The 13,896-nt window shown below is 39.5% G+C and overlaps 1 protein-coding gene across 10 annotated transcripts in view; it reads right to left on the bottom strand.

Moving 5' to 3' along the window:
* foxp1b (forkhead box P1b) overlaps positions 1-13,896 on the bottom strand; it is a 142,219-nt gene that overhangs the window by 88,022 nt on the left and 40,301 nt on the right. For 7 of the 10 annotated variants that reach the window (XM_026306082.2, XM_026306075.2, XM_026306072.2 and 4 more), the window contains one exon: positions 7,569-7,635. The gene's annotated coding sequence lies outside the window, so the exon portion shown is untranslated. Of the gene's footprint in view, positions 1-4,399; positions 4,493-4,667; positions 4,767-7,568; positions 7,636-7,915; positions 8,121-11,946; positions 11,966-13,896 lie in introns of those variants that run through there. The other 3 variants (XM_026306079.1, XM_026306078.1, XM_026306080.1) reach the window with 3 other exon arrangements.

Here is a 13,896-nt window from a genome sequence, read left to right as displayed (position 1 = left end):
TGCTATCTGCCTGTCCTGTGCTTCTCTCCCCTCTCAGTTTTAGAGTTTTAGATTGTGATCAGGAACATCATTATGCCTTTTAAGAGTAATTTTTGTGTTGCTTTTTGTCAGTTGTATATTACTGGCAAGTACTTCCAGAAATAAACACATAGGCACACAACAACCTTTATGCATGTGTGTAACAGGGGAAAGGTTAGGAATACAATAAAGGGAAATATGCCAGCTTTGCCCCTGCTGCACCTGTATACATTTACAATGTTTACACATTTTTGGCTGTAAATATGTTTACAAGAAAGCCTCCTGCCCTTCTCAGAAACCGACCTTGAAGCCAGTAAACAACCTTTCACAAAGTTCATTAACGTCAAAAAGGGTACAGTCTTTCCCCTCAGATGGAAAAAAACAAAAGGTCAGTGCCATTAGCTTATCAACAAAATATAACTGCAATGGAGTGGAAATTATAGTTTGGCTTGAACAAAATACTGGCAAAATAATAAACAGAGGGTTATTTTGAGCTATAATGAAACTGATAAAACAGAATAACCATTGTAATTATCACTACTTAGAAATGTCAATTGATAGCTAATTATTGGACCACATTCATTCAGCTCCTTCTGTGTGTATGTACCACACATACTTCAGTCGCTGTGAGTGTATTTAACCATGTGACTTATGTGCCAATCACATGAAAACCATTTCAGGAATTAAGAAAAGGAGACTACGAATGTATACTTATACTGATAATACCAGTATTTTAACACCACCACATTGATTATGTAACTTTAATACTGACTCAATAGGTCAGAAAAGTATCATGTGTCTATCTACCTATCTATCAATCTATAACTTTGCATTAAGTGCATCATTTGTCAGAAGGGATCAAGAAAATGCATGAATTTAAAGGTCAGTGTTAAGAACATATCACATGGCATCTGTTTGATCCCGGCCCAAGTATTTTCCCAAGGATTCTCTGGCTCTGTACTGTGTAAATCACGGTCTGACCTTCTACATTCCTCATGCTCTGTCCTCCCATTCATCCACAGGCACAGATAATACTGGGCAAATATCATAAACGTGAGGATTTTAGGATTGAGGTGAGGCTGCCATCCTCCTCCACCAACTGGGAAAAGAAAGCCCATGCATCCGCAAAAACCCTATTTCCACCTACTGTTGGACTAGCCAGCAGTGAGGTTGCTTAACCTAATGCCTAATAGTCTATATACCAACAATCTATGGCGAATACTCTCAGATGACTGGCAATTTGAGTATTGTCCACTTTTTTGATTTTGATGGCATTTCACTCTTATTTTCCTTTGCTAAGCACTACTGATTGCAAAAACTGTAACTCTTAAACCTTTGGAGAACCTTACAGATTAAATAATTATTTTATCCTCATTTAGATAAAACATAGTACAGTGGACATTCATTCATAACTGTTTTTGCTTTTGCCAACTTAAGAACAATAAAAATGAAACACCCTTCTTAGAATTCTATTTTTATTCTCAAGTATCCCTCAGCTCTCTGAGTCTGTGTGGTGAGATGAATTCATCCAAGTATCATAAAGGGTCTCAAAGAATCGCCAAGATGTTTCCAGTTCAAATGTAGCATCGGCTCCAGGCCAGGGCGTGACCTGAGGCTGAACTGGCCTCTACTTGGCCACAGGGAGTAGGGCAGCAGTCACTCCAAACACATCACCCCACCCCCCTGATAAATAACTTAACACAGCAAACAGAGGCCCATCAGTCAACCTACACATGGCTAACACACAGACAGGGACAGAGATCGATGGAGAGATACAGACAAATAAAGAAAGACAGAAGGAAGACAAGAAGAGAGGGCACAGAAAGGAAGAGAGATGGGGTACATTGTGAGGGCATCTAACAGTGCAGAGTAGATAAATACCACACAGAAGCCTGAGCCAGGCAGCATGGATGGCCAAGTACTGTAAGACTGTGAAAGCCAGGCTATTTTGCCAAGCTGTGACATTTGTTTCTTATTGTCTAAGTGGCAGCTGAAAGTGTCTCCCTGCGAGGGCCCCTCGGCTCTGCTCTGGCCGGCTTTGACAGGGAGGTAACCATATTAGGACGTGTATGGTAAAGTAAACAATAACATAGTTGCAATGAGATGGAAATTTTTCAGCTAATGGTGTTTGTCATTCCTGTTTTCAGTGCACTGAGCAGCCCTGTGTTTTTTCTAGCTGGCCAGAGAGACTTTGTTTATAAAAACAATGCAGAGCCAAGGCTAAAACCAGAGCAAAAAAAGAAAAGAAAGAAAAAAAGGGGGAGAAAAAAAGCAGTAAATAAATATCAGCCTAAAAATGCCTCCACCTTTTTTAACTTGATTACATAAATAAATCCACAGATCCACATTTAGGTAGAAAGTCTTTCCATGCCGCTCTTCTCAGGCCATGTCCACACTAAGGCGGCTAAATTTGAAAACTTTCAAAAACTTTCCACTTCGGCCATCTCTCCATACTAATCCATCATCTTTTCAAAATGTTCTCGAAGGCAGATGACCGGACAACAGGAAAAGCCCTATTTTATAGTGGTTCAGTTCAGCTGACACAAAGAAACAGAAAAAAGTGTCAATAAGAGCATTGGCTAATCTGAAGTGATTATGGAGCGTAGGTGCCCAGAGTAAAACTGGATAGCATTTCACGTTTTTTAATGCCAGTACTAATATGATACTTACAAAAATGTTATTCTACAATCTACAAAGTGGATCATTGTTTAAAGCTAACACGATCAGATGAAACACAATCAAAACTACAAGGTAATTATGATTTACAGCCCGGTCACACTAGCTTATGAAATGAATTCAAAAATTTTCAAAATTCTGTGGCAATTTAAATATGCATCCAAATTTTTGCTGAACTTTGACATGCAAATTTGCACCGTTGACAATAACAAATCATCTCAACCATGCAGAACTTTAAGGGAACAGAGAGCCAAAGAATCCAAAGCATTGCTCGTTAGTTATGTTGTACTATGGATTCATTATTGAGCCTGACTGTCGGAGCATAACCTGTTTTAAACTATTTACTTATGAAACAGGTTTTATAGTACAAATACCTTTTTTGATCAAGTGTGAACCTAGGGGCCACCCAAACTACCCTGCTAAATGAAGTAAAGTTTTATTACTTCCTAGTTTCATAAAAGAATCTTCAGATTCTAGGATATTATTTTAAAAAATCCAGCAAAGAAATGAATCCAAGTGTTAACAATATATGATGTGAATTAAAGCACAGCTCAAACTCATGACTGACTGAAACAGCTGAGATAATAGTTGATATGCCTGGTTTGAAGGTTCAGTTCTCACTAATTTCAAAAGCATGTTCAGCTATTTAAAAGAAATGTAGACATAACTCTGCTTTATGTTTCACTGGTCACATGTGCTCCTCCCTCTTCACTCTTCACTTTTCTTCTGCTCTGGTTAGCACACTATCTTTTCTAGGTCCAAGTCTAAAAAACTAGACTTTTACAGCCCTTATTTATATCCAATGCTGACTCACTGGTCCACTGTTTAAAAAAACAAAAAACAACAAAACAAACCAAATCTTTACCTCAGTATTAAAGCTGAAAAAAGGAAAGTCTTACTCAGGTTCAAAGCTCACAATGTGTCAGTGTTTACATGTTTTTCTGTAGACATACAGTACATACAGTAAACTATCACAGGAAGCAGAAGCAGACGTGCAACTTCTCCACTTCTCTCCACATGTTGACTTTCTTTGTTTGGTTTTTACCCACCTCTTTCCAGCCCTCTCAGCCTCATTCCTAATCTCACACCAAAAATGCAAGCTGTTTATTTGCATAGGGCTGAAGCCATTCCATTAAGTAGCCCCACCAGGTGCTTTATCCCTAAAAGGGATTTGTTTTCTAAAATAAACAGAGAAAGCAAAGGACAGCCAAAGAGATATTTACCATGGCATGAAGTGACTGCAACGAAGTCAGAACTATCCAAATAAGAATCACTGTGGCTTGTAGGAACTTTTTTGAATTTCCTTAAACAGTCATAGACCTTCACTAGTCAAAGAGGAGACCATAAAAAAGAGTTGTTTTAATAATATAGATGTTAAAAATAACATAATATATGAATGCATAACTTTGTTTTTAGGTGCAGGAACAGTATGTGCATATGTTAAACTGATATTGTACTGGTTACAGCACAGTATAGTTTTGCACTTCAAAGATACTAGCCTAGGTTACCACAAAAATGTCTCTGTATAGTCATTTTGCTCAGAAGACAACAAATCAATCCAAGTTACTAGCTCTTTTTCATCTTTCCTGAAGCAGAGGCACAAGGCCAACACTAAAAAAAGATCGCTTTGACAGTTTTTCTCACTTTTGTGATTTTCTTTTCATCTGGCTGTAAGACAACTCATCTGTGGATGGAATTTGCTTACCTCTGTCGCCTCAGTCAATCTCACCCGAAGACTGTGGCATGTTAGTCGTCTGCACCTGGTAGCAGGCTGACATTATTAGAGCTGCTCACTCTCCTAGGCCGACCACAGTTTATACATCCATCAATATGTTTCAAACGAAAAGAAGACATGTCGGTTTGATGCTGATAGAAAAATAGATTGAAACTTGCCAAACGTGTTTCCCCCTAAAAGATATTTTAAGCAGCTTCCAGATAACACATCATATCGATATGGGTGCATTTCTTCCTACCTTGAAAGATCATTCACAGGAAGGTTGTAAGAGATGCAAGAGAAAATAAGTGTGCTGCTCCATTGTGTGACATACTGTTTTTCTGCATAAAGCATGCATTTAACTGTGCAACCTGTTTAGCCAGACAATACAGAGGCAGGTGATATATCAGAGCATCAGATAGGCAAAGCAGCCAGGTGAGGGTGTTTAGAAGACTTTAACACATCCTGTGATCTCAATCAACAGGAAAAGGCAGAAGTACGCTTTATGTCTCTGCCTTGGTCTCCATTGTGACGTCTTTGTAGGGACAACAATTTTTTATTTTCACGCTTTCTTGCATCTATTCTGCCTGTCAATGTTTTTTAACTACAGCAGTCAAGCTCAGAGAGCAGATTATGGTACTTACTGTGCATGAAAAACACAGCAACAAAACTGCCAGTGACAGAAGCGTTTAACTTTCTTGCTAGAAATCTCCCCCATGTGGCACTTTCTCTACAGCGAGTTGTTTATTATGTTCCGAGCTAGGCATAAGCGATTAAAGCAGCTCTTAAGAATCAAAGTGTTATAAATGCATGGAAACACAGCCGGCTGTAAATGCCACAGAATTAGAAGCTTACCAAGCCTAATACTAATACATGGCAATTTTCAGCTTGATGCTGATATAAAGAAATTACTTTTTTAAAGTAAGCAATAAATGCAGTCAAGGGAACTGTTACAGAGGCCCTATTTTCATCCTGGCATAAATCTACACACGACCTTTCTGTGGGTCCAACTCATGAATCCACTTGTTTATTCTTAACACTTCCATAAAAAAGTGGATTAAACATAACAACCTCAACAGTGAAAACTAAGGAAATATAAGCCAAAGCATTTACAGCAAATGTAGAATTAAAAGAAACTTATGGTTTGCATGATGTGCATTTCTCTCTTACACAGATTCATGAAATTCAAATCAAGTCCAGCATGGGACAATAATGTTTTGAAGCCTTCAAAACAGAGAAACATGTTTTGAGCATCTGAGGATTCTTCAAAGCAATACCATTCTTTATGGACAGTTGAATGTCATCAGGTCTGAATGAATTGGCCCTAGATGCAGGCCTACACACAGCACACATCAGAGGAAGCGCTATCATACAGAGATGCTCATATGATGATTAAGTGTTCAGGATATCGGAACCAAAACTTTTGCCTGGCAGGTTTTTTGTACATTTTAAGTTTGTTTTGAATTAATTATAAATATAATAAAGTTTGGTTGATGTAGAAAAAAATGAGCACCACATGTGCACACAAATACACACTGCATATTTGACTCTGTTGCACTTTCAAAGAGCTTTAAACACCAAGACATACTAATCCCATAAGCTGCCACAGGGATTTCTGCATTAGTGATGCCATCAAAATCACATTGAAAACTTGTGTCAGTAATTAAGCTGATTTTGAGACGTTAGCATTAATTACACAACCTTTTGGAAGATTTCAGAGCTGATCTTAAACCTGAGGCATGCAGCTGAGGGACCTGGTGGAGTGGACTCAACACTCCAGATAAACAGTAGCTACTTGAGTCCTTCAATTCAATTTTCTCGAGGTCTCTAATTGCGGTGCTGAATGTCTGAATCAAGTTAAAAGGGAGTATAGGCTGTTTAATTTATGATTGTGGTCCTATAATGAACAGAAATACAACTGGCCCAACCTTAATGATGACACTGTCAGCTGCTTCTGTTTTGACTAAACTCTGTGCAAAAGCTGTAGAAGTTAATAAAGGGCTGTAGTGAGATTTGTTACATTTCAATAATAAACTTTCCATGGAAATCTTTTTGGGTTTAAATGGGGGGGGGGGGGCATGAAAATATTCTAGTTTATCATTTTAGTTAAACTTGTTGTGAAAATATAATATTGGTTATTGGCATAAGGTTATAAAAATAAGAGCATGGAAATTATTCTTCTGAAAATTCAGATATTTCCATAAGAAAAGAATGGTTGCTGTATAATTTCATAAACATTAAAATTATTCAGTCAGTAGTTGCAATACTGATTGAACCTGAGTTACATCACATGGATTTCGTTAACCAGGCCAGGATGTAGTACTTCAACAGCCTCAAACAATAAATGTACAGTTTTAATTGTCACATGTCCTGCACACGTCCTACTTATCTAACAATAAATCATAGCATGTTATAGAAGGGAAAGAGTGAGTGACAGACTCAGAAGACGTGGTAAAGATAGTAAAATGATATGGAGAGGAAGGGATGATGTTGAGGTTAAAGCTGTAAGAGACAGAAAACAGACACTCTCCTTCACTGAAGCCCTGAGCTCCTGAACTGTCAACACCTTCCACATACACACACATACATGAACACCACTCCCCCAGTTCTACTCCACCTCACCGGATCGCCCCAGCCAAAACTTCACATCCTGGGGGCAATAAAACATTCTCAGTTAGGGAGATGCGCGCAAGGAGCATACACGAGGTATCAGCCAGAATGAACCGTAACCTAAACCACTGCCTTCCCACTTCGTTTTAGTAAACATGGTGTTACCATATTTCTTAACAAATGTCAACATGCACATACAGACAGACATCTCCACAATGAGCAGCCATCCATGTGTCTACGATCTCTCGAAGTTCTCAACAAAGTGAAATGAGTAATTAAAAACTACAACTCGCACAACAAAGTTTTTACTAAGTCTTGCAGGGAAACTTGTCCTTTACTACTCACCATGCTATTCTCAAACTAGTTGCTTCTTATAACATTAACAGAGTGCACGTGTCAAGTCTTCCACCCTCCTGCCCCACATGTATACACTCAAAATACAGTACACAAACAAGACAACCACACTGCATTGAGTTACTTATTAAGCCAATTCAATACAGCATTCACACTCATGCAGGGACTGAAGCATGGTGAATGATTGTGTGTTTACCTTTTACAAGGACTTGCTTATTTAAAGCAATCTTCAGTTCCAGCGGTGGTAAAACAGCCTCCTCGCCCTGCACACACAAGATGGAGAATTATTCACAATTATAAAATAATTACTACTGCTAACCATAATACTTAGCACCCACAAGACAGTTTTCAAAAAACATGAATACATGAAAAAAGTAAATCCGACCAAGAACAAGCTGCCTGCCAGCTACTATTGATTGGAATTGATAGCATGCACAAGCAGCCTTATACATGTTCTGACAAATCATCAGAAAGAAATCAATTTTCTGCATTGATAGCTGTTTGCTATCCTTTGTTTGTATGAAGATATACCAGTCAGCGTACCTCCCCTGGCTGCTACAGATATACAGCCACCATTTCAGCTCAGAGCAGGGCGGAAGGCACCTGTCATTATCCTCCTGTAGCCTACTGTTGTCAAAGTCAGGCACATCCTTGCATTTCCATCCGTCTCTTAACTACAACTACACCCACTCGTGATAGCAAGTGAACAATGGGTTTGTCTGATGTGAGTATGTGGTCTATTTGCAAGACAAAAACTTTTCATATTACTGACAGTAACCCTTCTTGGCCCCCCCTGGTGGTGAACACACTGTACCTGTACCTGCTCTGCCCTGGCTCGACTCCTCCTGTTAAGTCCTGATCTGCATGCGCACAGCTTTCTAACTGAGCACTCAACCCAGGCAAGAAAAGATGGGGGGAAAAAAGTGAAGGAAACAAAATCTTATTTTTATGGTAAACTGCAAAGAGACTGTGGGGCAATATCTCAGGTGCATTTGAATAAAAGCATTAAAGCATATCCAAATATAAAAGGAGAAAAACAACTCCCTCTCCCACTGTTCTTTTTTGCCGTTTACATTTGGCAGTCAAAACTGTGGCCAGGCGTTTGTGCAAGTGTTTATCTAAAGCAGACTGAGCATAGATAAAACACACTGGCCCAACTTGCCCAGTTTCAGCATTAATTATGTGTTAAATGCCCTTGTTGAAAACGTGAGTCAACATCCAGCTCACTCTGAACTCTACCAAGGGTTGAACAATCATTGAAAATGCACCATTCTCACACAACAACGCTATTACTGTGACTCATTATACTTCAATTAACATATCATCAATGGAATAATAAATCAATGGTGAGTGGTGACAAATGACAGATATTTTCAGTTTCAAACTACTAAACATCATTAATTCCCATCACCTGAAAGAGCCCCAGGAGCTAAATGAGTTTACCCAATGCATAACATCCATTTAGATAAATGTTCCATCATTCTAATGATGGAAAATTTGTATTGGAAAGAAAAGGCAACAACGGGATCCTGATAGCAGCTGTATGCCTTTTCTCTTTGTAATATAATGCCCATCTTGTAATACCTAAACAGATAATTGTCTCCATTTCAAACAGCACAAGGTTGTAATATTGCCATTTGGAACAGTGGGGGTGCAAAGAACGTAGGGTGAGGATAAACAAGCACATGCTGCGTCGACCGGTTGGGAAAACCGAGCCCATCACACACTCCCACATTGAGATTTTAGGGAATAGAACAAGTCCTGGTTGAGATAATTACCCACCTAGGTGGGTTATGTGCATGCTCAGTAAGATGCCTAAGCTAAGAATGTGAATCAAAATGCAACAATTTAAAAAGACAAAGGAAACTAAGCAGCATTTTGCAAGGTTCTCTTTGGAAGTCTTGAAAGGATGTTGTAGGTGTATTGTGTTAAAGTAGAAAATAGGACAACAAAGACTTCTGTTGTAGCACTATCTAACTGTAGTTACAAGACACTTGTGTGTAATAGATAACATAACGGTTACTTTTAGAGCATCAGATGATCCAAATAAATGTTTCCATTCTCTATGCAAATACCATGGGCTTCAATATAGTGGTGGGGGCTAAAAACACACAAACAGAGGAAATGGACAATCAGAAGGGTTTTTTGCTATGGTAATGAACTGCTGCAGTTACATCTAAGCACGAACAAAGACGTATTTTATTCTGCCCGCAAACCTGTGAAGTGGACTTCCCTATTTGTGAGAGGGTCACGGCTTCACAATATGCTCTCTAGTCCTATGTATGTTATCAGTGCCTTTGGCTTTGTTGTAAGATTGCATGTTCAAAATATGAATTACTACCCCTCCACTGAAACGCACCCAATCCCAACAAAAGGCCCACATTCTCTGCGGACAGCTCTTCAGCTTCTCTAATGGACAGGCTCTCCTCTCTCTTCACACTGTGCAGACAAAAAGATGAGAGCCCATGAATATTTACCACTAAGTAAAGTTATTCCATTAATTACTCTAAGCACGCTTAATACTGTATCTGTGGCTACTTCTGTAGCGGCTCGTTAATGAACCTTCACACATCATTACCATATTAATTAATGCTCAGCTCAATGGTTGTCAATAGGGGTTGTCAGAGATGTCTCTCCGTCCTTTACAGCCCACCCAGGACTTAGTATCAGCATCTGAATAAACATATACTATCTATTTATTGTGCCAGAAACAGGCATGGTGTTTGATTGAAACTAAGAAAAAGTAGTGACTGATTCAATGCTCCTTCTGGCTGGTCGATTCACATTAAGAGTATTGTGTAAATAAGAAGAGGGTGTAGGAGAGTTTAGTTGCGTGGAGTTAGTGATATCTATACACAGGGTCATTGGTGTTTGTTTTTAGGGTGTGTGCAGGAGATTTTCCAAGTCACTGTCTGTGCTCTGAAACACAGGAAAATCTAAAGCATGACTCACTTTTCAACAAATGCAGCTGCTTACTGTATGATCTGATCTGCTAAAAGGGCTGAGTGCACACTATTTTCTCCCTCTTTTCTTTTGGGATTTTATTAAGATGGAATGATTAAATGAAAAACATGGCTAAGTCTCGTAAAGACAAAAAAAAAGTCAGTTTATGAAAAAAAACAAGCATTGTTGCTTTTTCTTTTTGATGTGATTGGCAGGATCCTGACATTGTATTCTAACACCCACACAGACTGTAAACAACAGCACTTTCTGACACGCAAACAGACCCAAAACCCACCAATTAAACCCAACTTCAATCCAGACAGCCCTTTTTTTTCTAAGCTTAAAAAGCAACAGTGCAGTCTGGTGAATGTCAGGCCTGTCTGATCCCCCAGATTCTTTAGACCTGCCCTCACGTTTTGCTGAGCTAAGAACAAAGTACACAGAGTGCACACAGAGAGCTTTGCTGTCTTAATACCAAGGAAGTGGAATTTCACTCCTAACCCAAAACAAACAAGTCCGCGCATTTCTTTACACTCTTTAAATGAGCTCATCAAATGTGAAAAGTCCTATCAAGTGGAAACCAAATGCAGGCCACTCTACATCTTCAGGAATTCTAATCTACTGATGAATGAGGAAAACTGTCAGACAACTGTGCTTTGTGAATTATTTTATCTCCTGAGAAGTCACAGCCAGGGCAAGTCAGGATCCACACAGTTGAAAAAGTCTCAAACTTTGCATGTGAAATTAGATCAGTGCAGTCAAAAGGTTCAGTCCCAATCAGGCACATAAAATACAAAACACAAAGGGCTAAGACACAGTGAATATTGTGCAATTCTATTTTTACAACCAAGCCCTTTTCAACCTGTCAAGTAGGAGGACTGTCAATTCTACCCAGCCATATCAGGTTTCCACTTATGCCCAGGTCCCAGCTCCTCTCTGACCACAGAGCCTGTGCACTATTAATATCAATAAGCTGCAGATTCCATTTCCCCAGACAAAGACAAAGGGAGAACAAGAAGTGATGAGTGAGGGCAAGAACTAAAACCCTCACACATCACCATGGGGCTGCCATTACTACCACCTCCAACCCTGCTCCACTGAAAATAAGTTTTCACCTGAACTTGAGCATAGTCATCATACATATCCATGCATCCATACACATATTCTACACACCTACATCAGGGTAACATACATATATGATAACTGCTGGATGGCATTTTCAAATAATTTGTGAAATCATAAGTATCATCTTTAATATTGACTAACATATTATTTTTTGATTAATTAACAATAACTTTGTAATAACTTTGTCCAAAATGCAGGAAGATTGTCACAAACCGAACCCAATATTTTCTTTGAAATTACAGCTTTACAGACAACTATTTTCATGTATTAGATTGACTTCATTGACAATTTGCAATATAACATCGAAATACTGGAGCCATAGTAATGCATACTCAGGTCCTACAGTGAAACCCATTGCACACACTATACAACTCTGTCAATCAACAACAGAACACAACTACAAATACACTCACATGGACATGCACACACATCCACCAGTGTCCCATAAAAGGCAAGAAGAGGAGGAGAAAAAGTGTGGAAAGGCAATGAAAGCTTTACAGACTTACCCATGAACAGTTAGACAGACTTTCATCATGTTCATCAAACTGTATATTGATGCAGATTCCCTCTAAGCACTGAGTGTTTTGAAATCCACTTCTGAAGAAGAGGCGAAAGCTGCCAGTGAAATAGCAGGTATGGAGTAGTTCAAGTAGTGCGTGGTAGTTGAGTGTGTTTGTATGTGTGTGTATGCGTGTGTGTACTGAGGAGAGAGAGAGAGAGAGAGAGAGAGACAGAACTGGAGCCCAGAATGCAGTGTTGAGAAGGACTGGAAGTATGTGGTCTAAACACAACAAAAGCCGGTGCCTTGCTCTAGATTAAATATGCAGGAAGAGGCCCCTCTGCATAAACACAAACACTCAGCAAATGAAGAACTGGCACAGAGCAGATGCCTGCTGAGAGCCCTACCTGTCCTGGCCTCTTTTAATTAGACAAGAGCAGGCAGAACAAATGAACATCAACACGGTCACACGAGGCAGAACAAAAGGAGGGGGAAAAAGAAAACACGTGGTCAGTCTTCAAAAATGTCCTTAATGAGAAGAACAGAAGATTATGGAGAAGCTGGAGTCACAGAGATGGTATTTTTTTTCTGTATGAATAATCTGTTTACACCTTGTCAGATAGCATCATTAGTATTTAAACAAACCATTTAAACAAACTTTGCTAATATTTGTCAGGAAAATCTCAATGAAAACAGTTGCATAAAAACATCTACAAGGGATTGTAACAACAGTATGAAGACTTCTACATCAAACTGTTTAATTACAACCTAAATCACTAATTAAAGTTTAAAATATCAAATTTAATTAATTTAACTGGGTCATTTATTGGTGTGACTTCTCATTAAATGATGTCCTGGATTTAAAAAATGACACCTTGTGATCCTTTTATTCAGTCTTTACATATGCGTCTGCTCTACACACCTCCTGGTGAAAATGGAAAAGAATGAAAGCTAAATTTTAATCAGCATGAAAAATGTATTTCTACCAGAAACTATTGCCCAATGTGTTTCCTTTCTAAAGACTCTCTCCTGCGTCCCCACTCTCCTTACTCCCTGTTATTCTCTTCATCTGTCTGTCTTTCCCTGAGTGTTTTTTTTCTCTCACTCAGGACAGAATGTGGCGTTGGAAGAAACTCCTGGAGAAAACTGCCAGACTTAAAAAAACTTAAATAAATTAAGGAGAATGGGACTTGACCCTTCCCGAAAATCTGGAGAGTGGCGTCAGATGCTGAGTGACAGATAGTAGTGCAGCCAGTCAAAGATGTCATTTTCATGTGAAACTCTCTCAAATGGATCAGGGGAGAGGAAGGAGGGTCTAGGGGTGAGGTGACACTAGGTAAAGGCAGGGGAGAGGGTGAGAAACTGAGGAGTGACTGGGAGTAAGAGGGAGAGAGAGAAAGGAGAGCAGAAATGAGACCACTGGAAAATAAACAGGGTGTAAGGTTTCAAAGGCAAGGGGGACACAGGCATTCCATTGTTCAAGCCAATTATCAGTGGAAAATAATAACAACAGATGGATCCAGAGTGGCCAACTTGTGCCGGAGCACCCTGGCGCTGGAGAGCAGATGATGAAATGTGAGAATGCTGTTGGAAGGGTGGGAGTTGTGGGGGTGATGGTGGTGGTGGGAGGATGCTGCCCTACAGTCTCTCTCTCTCTCTCTCTCTCTCACACTCTCTCACACACACACACACACACACACACCAGATGTGAACTTCCACAAGGACAGTTTCATATGTGTTCTCTGGCCACCACTTGTGCCGCGTGGCGTCGGGATACTAGACAATAGGTGGTCAACAACTCCATGTGTTCAAAAGTGGCGCCTCAAGTCAGATGACACATATGGCTCCTGTGTTGCTGTTCGATAAATCCAAATCAATGCATTCCTTTTATGTTCAACACTGCGGGGTCATTTGATGGCGAACACATGACTGTATGCTGTATGTGTGTAGCAACCCT

The sequence above is a fragment of the Mastacembelus armatus genome, chromosome 5 (assembly GCF_900324485.2).
Source record: "Mastacembelus armatus chromosome 5, fMasArm1.2, whole genome shotgun sequence".
Taxonomy (NCBI): Eukaryota; Metazoa; Chordata; class Actinopteri; order Synbranchiformes; family Mastacembelidae; genus Mastacembelus; species Mastacembelus armatus.
This window is presented reverse-complemented; position numbering and strand designations above follow the sequence as displayed.